Source organism: Chaetodon auriga, chromosome 20 (assembly GCF_051107435.1).
Source record: "Chaetodon auriga isolate fChaAug3 chromosome 20, fChaAug3.hap1, whole genome shotgun sequence".
Lineage (NCBI taxonomy): Eukaryota > Metazoa > Chordata > Actinopteri > Chaetodontiformes > Chaetodontidae > Chaetodon > Chaetodon auriga.
The window spans coordinates 1,977,501-1,992,398 of NC_135093.1; the positions used below are offsets into that span (position 1 = coordinate 1,977,501).

Genomic DNA, 14,898 nt, shown 5'->3' on the forward strand with positions numbered 1-14,898 from the left:
GTGCCATTTGTGTCCACAGTGAATGGGTGGATTTACTGTATCTGAACACAGTAAAATCAGATCCCCCCTCCCTGGTGTGTGGAGGCAGCCGTAAACCTCAGGCAAAGATATTTGTCCTGTTCAGGCAGCGATGAGAAGAGCCACCATGTGTCACAGAGGCTTTCAGATCTGCTCTTCCTCTGCTGATGCACTTTGACACTGATGTTTTGTGGACTTACAGATCGTGTTTGTTTCTGATGGATCAGAACTGTGTATTTCTAATGCAGTAACGAACCGTAGAAATACCACATTTTTTCTCTCCTCCTCTGCCTTCTGACTCCATTGACTCTCCATTTGTCTTTCTCTCGCTCTCTCTGTTTCCATTGATCCATTGACCTGTGTATCGGTATCCCCTGTCTTATTTCCATACTCGCCCGTTTTGGTTAACAATGGTAATGTATGACAGTCTGCAGGAGATTTAGCGGAGGCTCCTCCGCCCTCTTGGGTCTTTTCTTTGTGACTGCCGTGAACAAACCTCTCAGAGGCCGCGGTTCAGTCTTGACCAGAGATGACCCACGGCTTAAACCAGCCCCTTTGTGCCATTTCTTCCTTTTTTCCCCGTTTTGACTCGAACTTCTTTGTAGTTCCGTTTTATTCATTTCACGTTGCAGGCGCTGAATGATAATGGCATTGTGGAATAATCAGTATTCCTTTGTGGCGCGGTCCAAAACGTTTTCTCTGGCCGTGTTTGAACCGTAAGCCTCGGACCGCTGAAGCGTTTGAAGTCCCCTCAGCCTCTCACGGCTCTGCAGGCTTCTGTTCAAATCAGGCCGGATGGCTGCAGTGGCTCATACGAATAGAAAGCAGTGGTAATATTTCTGTCGCGGCACCAAAGCCCATGTGTGCCATGTTGTTTGAAAGCTAAATGTCGGTAATGGTCTTGTGGCTTTATTTTATTCCCATTGTTGTTAGTACTGTTTCTACCAGCTAACTGGCTAAAAATGTATATCTAATGACAGTTTAAGTTTGTGAATAACCTCCCTGTTGCTGCATTTCAGTCAGTGATAATGAACTGTTTTCTCAGATTGATTTACAGGCTGCATGAAGCCTTTGGCAAAACTGCACGGCATATTTGAGTCATTACACACTAATACTAATCTAAAACTCTGCTCAGGAACTCTTTGTGAAAATGAGTTTTGAACAGGGGTGTAGACCAGTAGAACGAGAGTGCTGGGTTAATTTCCTCATGCAGTTCAGTAAAACGCTTTAAGGAAATTGCAGCTGGAAATGAAGTTGTCACTCTGATTTTATTTCTTTGAAAGTAGTTCTGTTTTCACCCGTCTGTCAGCAGGACTCATGTCATTGGCTAATTTAGCTCTCAGGATGAAGATGTGATGGAGTTTTTATTTTATGTGGTGGAGGAAAGAAGCTAATTTATATTCGTTTTGATTCGTACGAACGCTGCTGTTACATGTAAGCAGAAACTGGTGACCTGTTCAGTAGTGGTGACAGTTTGTGCTCCAGCCAACCATTAAGCTGCAAATCATTTTCTCAATTAATTGCTTCTAAACAATTGAAAAACATGACCGTATCTGATTTTGACCACTTCGGGGCAGAAAGGCTGCCGAACAGACTCATGGTGGACTCATTGGCTCGTGGAGATGTTATGGCTAACATCAGCTGACACACAGCAGCGTGATTGTGCCAAGTCCGATATTCACTCTGCTTTTAGTCCTGCTGTGGTCTTCAGGAATAAAAGTCATATATTAATCAATTATTAACTGGACGTGTAGCCGGTCGGTCGTTTTGTTCCCTATCTGAGTGTCTTTCCTTCAGTATCTATGGACTGTGAGCGTGCTCGTGTTGCCCTGCAACGTCTTTACTGCAGACGTTAACCCGGAGACTGAAACAATTACCGCTGTCACGATGAGGAACTCAAAAAGACGGAAAAGACTTTCTCTGAAAAATGTCAGAGAAACTCATTCTGACTGCTTTGAAGGGCCTGACAGTGTGAGTATGTGACTCTGCACAAAGTGGGATTCAAGTTCTTCTTCAGTGGAATTTCACATTTGACTTTTCCGTCTTATTGTCACGGTCGTCGAACATTTGGGCGATACAGTAAATTTCTACTTGCTTGACCTGGAATCGAGTATATTACAGCCTGTTGTTTGGTATTCGGCTTGTTTGACCTCGCTTACAGTTTAACTGGAGGCTCTGTTAATGTTAACTGTTTTAATCTTGTTGTGTTTTATTAGATTTCCTTTCCTCTGTGTCTGCCCTGGTGGCTTAGTTGCACTGTGGCAGCCCTGATGTGAATCTTGCTTTTTAGAATTCAAGAGTAGCTTCTTGGGTAAATGAATGAATATAAAATGAATCTGCCCTCCATCTGTGATTACTGTCAAAGAGCCTTTGAGCAAGGTCCTGAACCTCTAATACCTTTTAAAGCAGAAAGAAATCATCTCCTGCACCGAAAGGACCAGTTAATTAAACTGAAGTCGTCGAACGTGCAGTGACAGTTTTTCCGTTTCTCTTCACTCGTGTCTCTGGCTGTGGTCAAGCCTCGCAGGTTTACAGCACGCCTCCATCCTTGACACCCCTTCACCTTCTCAGACTGCAGCTCTCTATTAGCACACAAACAGCCTTTTAGTCTCCATGTCACGTCTGTGCCCTCCTTCTGTCCACACCTGCTGCTGAAACGACACGGGGACGAGAAACAGACAGAAAGCAGACAGGATGACAAACAGGACGTCATCTGCTGAGCAGAGACATATGTCCACAGATAAATGAAGCCCCCAAAATAGAAAGGTTTGTGTATGATTGGGAGCATTGGCAAACGGATGAAGAGAATGAATATATCAAATCAAAACGAGGTTTAGAAAAGAATTGAAATGGCCCAGAGAAAAAAAACACCCTTGAAATGTGTTGAGTTATAAAAGGCGACTCATCAGAACGATGAGAACAGATGGAGGAAGGAGAAGACGGTGGCACGTTAACATAAATAGTGCAACGAGCTGCGTATAAATAGGAAAAGCGAACAGATAAGGAGCAGAATGTGTAATCTCTGATCTGAAATGATGGAAGCAGAATATCCACAAACGCTCGAAATATCCCATAAACCCTGAAATGAGATGATCTGTGAGAGGAACTAAACAGACATGGATGAAAGAGAGACAACGCAGGTCATTCAAAAACCTGAACGAAAGACCCCGAACAAAACCTGAACCAAAGATTCTCCACTGCGATGTGACTCCTATCAGAGGGAGGTGTGAGCTGTCTGAAGCCCTGAAAGGCAGCGGCCATGTTCTGCTGCAGGATAACGGACACATGAAGTCAATGGAGGCTATTTCCCTGCTGAAACAGGCGCCGGACGGGCCAATGAAAGGCCAGCGCTGATAAGAGGCCGGCGGATGGAAACAAGAAGCGGACGGCTCAATGACCAAGGCAGTTGCTTTTTATTAGCAAGCAAAGCCTAGCTACATTAGCCACTGACTACCTTATGACTACCTTACCACCTTATTTGAAATTCCTGGGCTCTCAGTTGAATCATCATTGGCCAGATCGGTCGCTGGCTTTCATCAAGAACAAAGTCTCTGCCGGCTCCTCAGTAGTCTTAGTTTTGTCCCTCATCCTGCACCATACCAAGTGAGATAAAGACAACAGAGGGAAGAAACAGCAGCTGCCCATTAGAAATGTGCTGTTCATCCTCAAAGACATGAAACCCTTCATGATAAATCTTCCTCCATTGTTTCGCCTTTGCCTTTGGTCCGGGGTCATGCAGCGTGTTGAGGTGGCTCTGACTGGGAGACACAGCTGCTGCCTTTATAACGCAAGACAGTGAAAGAACACAGCAACACAGAGGAAGCGGAGAGTTAGCAGATGAGGGCGAGTGTTGAAGCTTTCCACGGCTGAAATTTTCCAAATGTGATGCGGCTCAGGACCAAAAAAGCATTGTGATGTTTGACACATAGACGATGTGTGAACTTTTTAATGTGTGTAATTATGACTCTTTCTTTAGCTTTGAAATGAAATAAAATATTAAAGTATTGAAAATAATATTGTTTAGGAATCTGTACTGAAACTCTGTTTCTGTGTTGGCACTGGTTTCAAACAGTTGCCTCACAAGCATCTAAAGTAAATGGGAAAAACTTTACCACAAGACCTTTATTATGAAAAGCTCAGAGGTCCTTCTGGCTTTTATTTTGTGGCCAACGATCCACTCCAGATGACATGAGGACATCTGAGAGAACTCCAGCTGCTGGACGACATCTGTGAGATAGAAAGCTGCCTCGTGAGAGGACCTTGGAGTTCAGATGGTCTTTATTACTCATTATGCTCTAAGGTCAAGAGTGAGTGTCCACGCTCCAGTAGTTCTGCTGCTGTGGACACAGTGACTATAATTACAACAGCACGTTGAACAGGAGAGTGCGGCACATCAGACGACGTCGTTGATTTAAATTAGTGGAGGTTAATGGTTCTGTTGACTGGACAGTTGTTGTAACGTAATTATGAGCAAACATTTGTAAGACATCACAATGCAAAGCTCTGTTTGTCTTATTTCAACTGGCTCAGAACACCAAAGACAATATTATGCACATGTTTAGGACCATTCAGTGAAGCTCACATCTGATTAGTTCATTTCTGGAAGCTCAATTGGTGGAGGGTGTCCCGTTCATCAAGGCTCACCGAGTCCTTTACTGTATGTCTTTCTGTCTTCCTGCCTTTCCTGTCTCTCTCCAGCTGTCCCTAAATGTAAAATATACATATACATATATATATAAAACATGTTATTTTCTTTGCCAAGCATTGACAAAGTGAAGAGAAATGAAAGAGGAGAATAATGGATCAGGAGGTGGAGGTAAAGATAGAGATGGAAAATAAAATCAACTAAGTGTAGAAATGGAAAACAGCAACAGGGGTGAAATGAACCACCGGAGGGAGGAACAGCGTAGTAAAATGACATCAGCTCGTCCTGCTGTTTAATATTTCATCTACAGCCCGCAGGAGGCAGGAAGGGAGAGACGGGGAAAGAAAGAGCGAAGTGGTCGCATTTAAAGGCGTGGTGTTTAATCATTCAGCGGGAGGCGTCTGGTCTGGCTCTGATGCAGCAGGTGGCTGCAGTGAAACCACAAAGATCACAGAGAGAATAAAAAGCTCTCTCGGAAACCTTTTCCTGTCCGAGACCCCGAGATGAGATAAAACGAGGTGAGGCGGGCCGGATCCATGTGGAGAAACTGGGACGCCACAGCAGTGACACAGTACAGGAGCCAGCAGGGAAGAAACAGGACTGAAGCAAATGAGAGCTGTTTAACATAACAATTCAGTCTGGAAAGAACACTTTAATTATGAATGGAAGTCATTAACTCCTGCTCCTGCAGCCGAGCAGCTGATGTGCTTTTACTTCATGCATTCTAAATAAATAAATACATATGCTTTATTTAAGCTTTGTATCACTGCACATTTGAAGAATGATTTTTGGACGCATTAAAGTTGAGATGTGGGCATCATGACGGATCGCACCAAAGGCGACCCAGTCAGAGAGATGAAATCATGACTGCAGGCTGCATTTTCAGGCCAGGTTCTCTCTGGAAAATACAAATACTGCTGTGAAGAACGCTGTAGACTGAATATATTATATTAAAAGTGTCTCAAAATATCTTCTACTCACTCATATAAGTACGCTTATACATCTTATGCAAATCACAACCAGTCACAGCTGCAGGGAAGCGTCCCATCAGGCTTCTTCTTTCTAAGCATTAGAACCAAACTCACTGTGACCACATTTTAAAGGTGCCTGCTTCCAGTGAAGAAGGCTTTCACTGCACTACCACTCAGGGTGCACAGGGCGTGTTCTGCAGCTTAACCTCAGGAACCACGACTTGTGTCTGGAGTGACACTTTGCTGTTAATGTTTCAAAGCAGTTGGTTTTAGCAGCAGCAGCAGCAGCGACGAAGCTCTGTATTTTAGATTTTTGCACAGACAGAAATCACAGCTGCACTGATCTGATAAAACCAGCAGTGTTTGCCAGCAGAGCTGAAGCTGGAGTAATTGTTTTTTAGTGATTTGGGCGAACAGACCCTTTAATGCGCTGCCAATAACCATAGCATTACACCGTGTGTGTGTGTGTGTGTGTGTGTGTGTGTGTGGAGCTGGTAAATGATGAGAGCCCTCTTCCAGTGCGAGGAGGGCCTTATCATGGTAAACGGCCGCCATGCATTTCATGAATACATCTGCATTCATCTGCTGGATACAACTCAGCAACACACACACGCACACATACAGCAATGTAAACACACACAAACACACACACACACATACAGCAATGTAAACGTACACGCACGCACAATAGCCAATAAGCATTCACAGCGAGATGGATAATGTTTCCCAAAGAGTGTTTACTGCTGGAGGCGGACAAAAGCAGTTACTCCTTTATCAGGACGGTGAGGGGAGCAAATCAGGACACACACACACACACACACACACACACCCACACCCACACACACACACACACACACACACACACACACACACACACATTTTCACATAGGTGCTTTTGGGGACATTACATCGACTTCTGTTCATGTCCTGGAGACTCAGCCTAACCTAACCTTAACCGCTGACCTGTTAATCAGCTTTTCCTAACTGGGGACTTGGTTTTTGGCTTTTGGCCCTCAGTTAACTGGTCTTTAGTCTGACATGTGTCCCCGCACACACACTGTGAGACACAGAGTCTGACAGCACCTGTCACTGTTACACTCCTTTCATACAGCCAGATATCGCTCTGTGTGTGTGTGTGTGTGTGTGTGTGTGTGTGTGTGTGTGTGTGTGTGTGTGTGTGTGTGTGTGTGTGTGTGTGTCTAAACATTAAATGACACTCAACACAAACACACTAACAGTCACAGCCATTATTATGTTTGTGACGGCTCATAAAACTCAATACTCTCCCGTGTTTGTGTGTGTGTATGTGTGTGTTTACAGTTTTGGATGACAACTCTGTAAAGTTGCTTTTGGCAAATATGGAGGCAGAGTCAATGACTGAGTGAGCGAGGAAGGCCAGCGCCAGGGAAAAATGAAGTGATCTTAAGTTGTTTCCAGTTGCAGTAACATGTATTATTGAGCAGCTGTTACATATTTAAAGCCCCCACTCTGGCTGAGCAGCATATTGGCTGGATTACACACACACACACACACACACACACACACACACACAGATGCATGTAGAGAGAAGAGGCCACTGTCAAGAGGCACTAGATCTTAAGGATGGAGCTACAGGTACACAGGAGTAACACTAGTCAACTATTAAAGTACAAGAAGTTCAGATCAGGCTGCAAAGTGAAACACTTTAATTGTCATTGGCGGGGGGGGGGTCTTGTGTCCACTGGGAGTATTCAGAGCTCTAATGTCATTTTTAGTAGTTTGAGGACCTCCTGAGGCAAGTGCTTCTTTCTTTTTTCCCATAGACCTCACACTTTGTTGTTACCATGCCTCACAAATGGAGCTTCCTGCTGCTCAGCTCTGTGTTTTTACACTGGAAGAAGTGGAGGAAAAACAGGATTATCACAACCAAAAATAGAACTTTAGTAACCTTTTTTATTGGCAAACTTTCCCTTTGTGTCACGTCCAGTGAATCCCAGCCCGAGCAGGAACCAGGATGCAGTATTTTGTGATTGCTGTGTTTATATGCTGGGGTGTCAGGGTCACAGATTGTTCAGATTTTGGATTTTTGAATAAACTGTAAGTGACGCTACATATGAGCTAACTCAAAAGTGGATTTAGTGTCACGTTACTCTTTAAATTCTGTTTTACATTTGACGAGACGGTGCAGTCGTCCCAAACAAAGTTTTGGCTTTGAATTCATGTGATACGCAATATGGTGGAATAGAATTAAGCTGCTTCAGGGGAAATAAAAGAGGAAAACTGGAATTAATGGGGTAAAATTTGGCAAAACTACTTGGTTGCAGTCATTTCTCTTTGATTCGCTTCTCTGCAGGCCTCCATCCCCTCCCATCCTTGGTTTTTTGTCACCATCCACCTGACATCGAACTAATTTCAGAGATTTTAAAACCAGCTTACTGTGAGGAGACAGCTTCTGCTCCTCCTCCCCTCCTCCCCTCCTCCCATCGTCGTTCTGTGGCAGAAAAACGTACCAAATGTAATCGCTTTAAGCAGGAGGATGAGAGCGCTCCAGTATCACTGTATGTACATCAGCTGCCAGCGTGCATTGATTACACTGAGCAATGAGTAGTCCGTGAGGGGCGAGACACATTTCCCATCCATTAGAGAGAGAGAGGGGCTTTACATTCAGGTGTGATGGCCTTCCAGGGTTCATCGTCTTTATTGTGACCGCTGACTGTTTAATAAGGAAGAAATGACACTGTTGGGAGGTCATTTGAATCATTGAGATCTTTCCTCCTCTGTCTTTTCTTGACATCTTCTAATTGCTCTTATTACTCCTTCTCATCCCCTCTCCTCTTGCTTTTCAGTCCATCTTCTCTCCTTATTCACAGTATTTTGGAGTCAGAAGTAATATATGTTTAGGGGGATATTTTACGAAAGGAGGTTATCTTCATGAATTTCAACACTTGTCTTTCTCCCTGTTTCTATTTTGGGATCAATATGATTGGGAGATTGATTGAGAGACTTACCTGTTGGTTACACCTGGTTTTTTGTCAGTATTGTTTAAATTTGGGTGAATCTGTGTGTGGTTGACGCTGTCTCACCTTCTGGAGTTACGTCCCTGTTTGCTTGTACGGGTTGGGAGTATAACACGTGTCCATCAGTGGAATTAATTTCATTTGTGGCAGTCCAGCACCCAAAAACTCAAAGAAGAATACTGGAAAGAAACTGGAGCAGCCAATCGGCTTGCAAGGTTGTTGGATTTTGCCGGACGTGTGCGTCAGCCCCTCTGTGAGCCTCTGTGACCTACAGTTATCCATAAGGCCTCCTCTGCAGACGCTCATATGCAGAAGTATAATTTCAGCCTGAGTTATCGCTCTTCATGCAAATTGCATCAACAGAACACAGCAGAAACTGAGTTACTTCACGGCTGCATCTGTGAGCCGAGCAGCTGTCACATACATGGACGTGATAGATTACAGCCGAAGCATCGCACCAGCGAGCTGTGCTGTGTGGAGATCAAACACACGTGAACATTTCGATATGAGAGACGTGAATCCGCTTGTTGTTGCACCTTTGTACGACTCTGCCCTCATGTAGGAGCAGCCACACTCAGAAACACCACTCCTATCTCCTCTCTGCTGCATAAAATTCATTCGTTCAGTTATTTGTATCCTCCATCCACCTATGATGATTAAATGGGGTGGTGATTTTCTCATTATGCTGTAATGAGGCTCCACCACCTGCTGTGTGGAGGGGAGGTGGAGCGAGAGTGGGAGGGAGGAGGTGAGGCAGAGGATGAAATGTAAAATCTGAACTATGAGAAGGAGCGATGAGCAAAAGAAAGACAGTGACGGAGCGGGGGGAGAAACACGCCGATGATCCTGATTTTGCAGTTAGATACAATAATCACTGCTGTAATCAAAGATATTAATCTTCACCATTGATGCCAAATAAGTGTTCCTCTGCATGCTTTTGTGTTGAATGTGAACATCTTGACTGATTTATAATGAGCTCCACGCAGATGGAGTGTGCTGAGGGAAGGAGACCACACGAGACGAGGAGTCTGAATGAGTGTGAGGGTGGAGACGATTCCTCATGGTGATTTACTCTAAGAGGTCATGGCAGGTGGACAGGCAGGTGATGAGGAGGCCAAAGGTCAAATAACATGTCTGTGTGTGTATATGTTTATGCATATCCGTGTATATCTGTTTATGTGTGTCTTTATCGATCCATCCCTCCATCATACATGCCAAAGTCAAAGTGCCAAATTGAGATTAAATACAATTATTAGTAATGACTTTGGAATAAAAATTGTAAAACTTTTCTAAACTATTTTTAGCCTCAAACTGTCACTTGAATACTTTGAGTGTGTTTAAATACCAAATATCTTCGGCTCTGTGATTCTTCTGAACGTGATGAAGTGAGCAGAGGAGCTCTGAATGAGCAGCTCACCTGGTGTTCAGCCTCAGCGGGTTGATCGATGTAAAGTCACAGCTGACATTTAGGAACAATTAAAGGCAGGAGCGGTAGGATGAGACTGCACACAGCAGACAGATCTGAGGACAGCTGAGGGGACAGATGGCTTGTTCTCTCCTCACTTTGCTCCAGTAATATATTCTCTGCTTTTCAGTTCACCTCTGCTGTAATTTATGCACATTTCAGTCTCGCATTTATTAAAATAGACTTTCCTCTGAATGATGTTTTTTGGGGGGGAAAAGCTGATTTGACATCAGCTCTGCACCTCCGCCTCCGCTTTGAACATGGTTTCAGTGGAGCGTTGACTTTCCCTTCATGGTCTAAACGTGTTAGAGGCTTGATCCACCGAGTCTAAGATGGAAAATGAGAAGAAAACTGAAAAACCCAGTTCACACTCAAATCAAAGGTTTACACATCTCAATCTTTCAGAATCTGCATGGCGTCACTCGCCTGCACGCACACATTCACAAGGATGTAAAGAATACTGAATCCAAGCTCCTCACTTTGAGGAGGGACATAGGTTTGACATGTTCATTAGACCTCCAGGTTTGGTGTGAAACACTGAAGGTGTTTCAGAACAGGACGCCTTTAAGAAAGCAGCAGTCGTCAATAAGAGATAATACAGCCCAATGTACAATGTAATCGAATATTTCACATCAAGCGAACATCCGTCCTGTAATGTTATCTTCACTGTAACCTTAAGAGCACATATATTCTGCAATAGAAGAAATATTGTTCAGTAAAATGGTCATTTCTGACATGTCAAACGTGGCTTTTCACACCGTATCATCCTCCTCCTCGTCTCCTGACCTTTTCTTCTTCTATTTTCTATCTTCTCCATCTCCATGCTTTCAATCTCTCTTCCCGCTTCCTCTCTCCTCCACCTCTGACCTCCTCTCTGTCTGTGTGAGCCTCTGTCTCTTCTCTCCTCTTCTTCCTCCCTGGCAGGACCACCTGTTTGAAGCTCATAAATAACCCAACAAAAGGATAAAAGGCCAGATAAATAATGAAGCAGAGGTGAGGCGCTGGCCTTTAACACTTCCACTGCTCATGCTGACAGTTGGAGCAGAGCACAGAGCTTTGTAACAAGCCTCCATCCAAATCTGTGGAAAACAGGGTTGCTTATGCATTTAAATGACCTAGAAAAGAAGCCAGTTTTGGTTTTTTTTGTTTTTTTTTTGGTCTTCTTTTCCTCTTTATTTCAACAGTAGCATGAAAAAGCCAGTGGTTATGTAAGCATTGAGGGCAAGAGGTATCCGAAAGATCTCCACTCGAGACAAAAATAACCTGCTTTAACTTCTCTGCTGTCATCCGGAAGAAGACAGAGACGGTATTTTAGCACTCTTTTGAGGAAGTCAAAAAAAAAAAAAAGTAAGAAAGAAGGGAGAGGGGAGGAAAAGTAGGTCATTTTGAGCTTCTTTTATCACTTTTTTTAATGCAGAAAGGCACAAAGGAGCACACGGAGGAACTAAAAGTGTTGTGATTTTGATCTGAGGATGAAAAAGGAAGACGTCACGATGCCTCGCGGTCAGCTTGTCTCCACGCTCCTGCCGACATAAAAGCACAGATCGTTCAAACACAGTGTGTTTTATATATAGCAGCTCAGCAAAACACACAAGGGGGGAGATGGGTGGTGGTGGTGGTGGTGGAGGGTTCTCAGTCAAACACTGATGACAGCTGATTAAATTAATTAGTAGAGAAGGTGGAGACATAAACTATGTTTAGAATAATCATAGTCAGTCAGTGGGCAGAAAGACTAACAGCACCTGCAGTACTGCATGTATTACTACCAGTTTTAGAGGTAGTAAAGGTGTTTGTGGTGGTAGTTGGGCAGCTGCAGTGTCGTACTCTGTGTGGTCAGTGCACTCTGACATCAGTACGAGGTGAGACTTTGTGTGCTGCTTGTGGTAAAGTCAGAAGACTTGCTTCAACATGTGCAGGCGGCTCACGATGCAGGTCTGACGTTGAAGTCAGCTGATAAACTCGCTGCAGGAAGTTTAAAGTGGCTGTACTCACTCAGGTGTTTTACTTTGTTAACTAGAAGCAGGTAAACATAATGAAGGCGAAACGACTAACTTCAGGTGGATCGAGCAGTTGTCGATACTTTTTGCTGTCCTGTGTGATGGCCAATAGCCTGATTTGATTGGTCAGCGTTCTGTCACGGTGCAGCCGTGTCACGCTGTACCGTGTAGTTTGGTGTACACCTGCATGTGACTCCATGCAAACCGACCCCAGCAGAGCCTTGAACCAACATGAGGCGGCTCGTTCAGGAACCTTTGAGACAATGAGATAAAATCCAGTGAATCCAGTCTGAACAACAGATATGAGAGCTTGAAGGTGATCCCAGTGCTGCACAGGGGGCCATAATAGTCTGGGAAAATGACCACAGAGGCAGCTGCTTTATGTTTTGTTGTAGAGTAAGTAAGTAAACTGTAGAAATAGGACATTCACAGTACAAGGTCACTCCGGGTTATGTGCTCGCACATATTTGATTGGCCAACAGTTTGCTGGATGATGTTGCGTTGCAGCGAAAGTTGAGCCAGACTCGGTTTTTTGCTGGGTCACCCTTCAGTTTGTTGCCCTTTTGGTTTTGCACTCCTCTGCCAGACTTTCCTCATTAACATGCAGGGCTGAAGTCGGTCTGAGTGCAGCCTGAGGAATGTGAGAGACCAGCCGAGCGACTGGCTCATACGACTGTATCTGCTTCATCTGAACATACAGCAGCAACAAGCAACACCTACATAACCAACAGCTCGGCGTTAGTTCATCTGCTGGAGATATTTAATGCTTTATCGGCAAAATTTGAGCATTTACATATCATTAACTCCACAGAGTGAGGCTTTATCGTCTCAGCTCGTTATTTAAACTAAAGCAAATCAAGCAGTTTTCCCTCCTCGTTACGGTGTCCTTCCTGAAATGTGAGTCCTCATCAGTGTGAGAGCAGACTGAGCTGAGGAGCCGTCGCTGTTTAAAGCTGCAGACCGCAGCTTACGCTGTTTTACATTATATTCTGCATCGTGCATATTTAGGAATTTACGGGTGGGTTGGCAGAGCAGAGTGATTAGGACCACCGGCCACAAAGGAAGTCAAAAATATCAAATCATATGATTGTGAATCGCCATTAGGCTTCGCAGGACTGCCGCTTCTCATGAGAGCCGCCATTGAAGCCAAAGATAAATCTCATCTTGTGACAGCTGTTAAATGTTGGCAGCACAGAGCATTTTCCATTTGGACTCAGTTGAAAGAGGTCATGTTTAATATATATGAGTACAGGTCGCTAGAAGCAGCACGTCCTGCAGTTTCCATTCAATCAATCTCACACACACTGTCCTGTTACTGCAAACAGAGTGTGTTTTAATCCACCACTGACACTGTTTATTTAGCTCATATCTCTAGTGGAGCTGGAGTTACATAATTGGAAGGTAACAGGGCTTTATTTGTCATTGATCGGGCCTGAAACTACACTGCAGAGGCGTTCCCGTTATTCTGTCCACCTCCAAACATGCATTTAAACCGAGGCACAGGTTGAGTATTCTGCCACGGTGTTACCGTCGTTATCAGCCGCTGCGATCAGGTTATCAAAGTCCTCTGCAGATGGCCAGGAGACCATAAATCTGACATTGTCACACCCACACACAAACACACTCTCCTTCCTGTGTGTGTGTGTGTGTGTGTGTGTGTGTGTGTGTGTGTGTGTGTGTGTGTGTGTGTGTGTGTGTGTGTGTGTGTGTGTGTTGGCTTGCGGTTAGCGGTGAGGGGATTAAACAGAATTTTATCTTTGATGTGGATTAGACAGAGCCCAGGATCATGATTAAATTGTCGCTGTGAGATTGTGTGCAAGACCATGTGCACTGCTAACAGTGTGTGTGTGTGTGTGTGTGTGTGTGTGTGTGTGTCTCCTATATGTGATTGTCCTCTTGTGTCATTTATCACCGGCCAATCAGCCCCGTTGAACATAAATGAAGGTGAATGAATGACAGTGAGAGTGAAGAGGCTAGCTGTACCTCTGCACTCCTGCCTTTACAGCGCCCCCTGGTGATCAATGTAAAACAGCGGTACAACTGCAACCAAAGACTTCCTCTTCTGAAAATAGTGATAAATACTCCCAATTTCCTAAAACCCCAGCTGACCTCTTCAAATTGCTTGTTTTGTCCTATCTTGCAGCATCAGCCCAAATCTGACCTGAGGCCAGTTTGCCCTCCCCAAACAGCCAGATGTACAGACGTTAGCTGCAGTTAGTTAGCAGCGTGTGTGGAGTGAGTAATGTCAGGTCTTCCCTTTACCTCCACTTTTTTGAAGGTAAAGGGACGACTTTTTATTTGGTCCTTCCAGCGTTAAAATTCAGTCTAAAAGCTCCTTAACAGGTAGATTTAGATTGCTCCTCGACATTGTTCTCCATCTTCCACACATGTGTGAAAGGAGTGGTGGTAAACAGCTGCTCTTTGATGATGGCAGCATTAATCAGATGTTCCTCGGGTTGGAACAACAGTAAACAAGCTTGAAACCAGGCCAGCAGCGGTTTGGAGCAGAGAGGACGATCAAACTGAAGCCAATGAACCAAAACGACCCAAAACCAAATGTTACGGTCCTGTGGCTGGACAGACGTGAGGCGGACCTGCAGGGGTCCTCACAGTGATGTAAACACACACACACACACACACACACTCCGAGCGATGAGTGTAAGTGTGTCATCCAGTTGAAGATGAGGGCTGATCTGGTGTCAGCTCAGTTACAGTTTACAGGCGGACGCTGACAGACTGCTGATGGTGGAGCTTCCAAAACATGCCAACACAGCACTGTGTGTGTGCGTGCATGTGTGTCAATGTG

General features: G+C 44.4%; 1 protein-coding gene across 2 annotated transcripts in view; it reads left to right on the plus strand.

Moving 5' to 3' along the window:
• Positions 1-14,898, plus strand: part of grid1b (glutamate receptor, ionotropic, delta 1b) — a 410,627-nt gene that overhangs the window by 88,680 nt on the left and 307,049 nt on the right. The window lies entirely within an intron of this gene.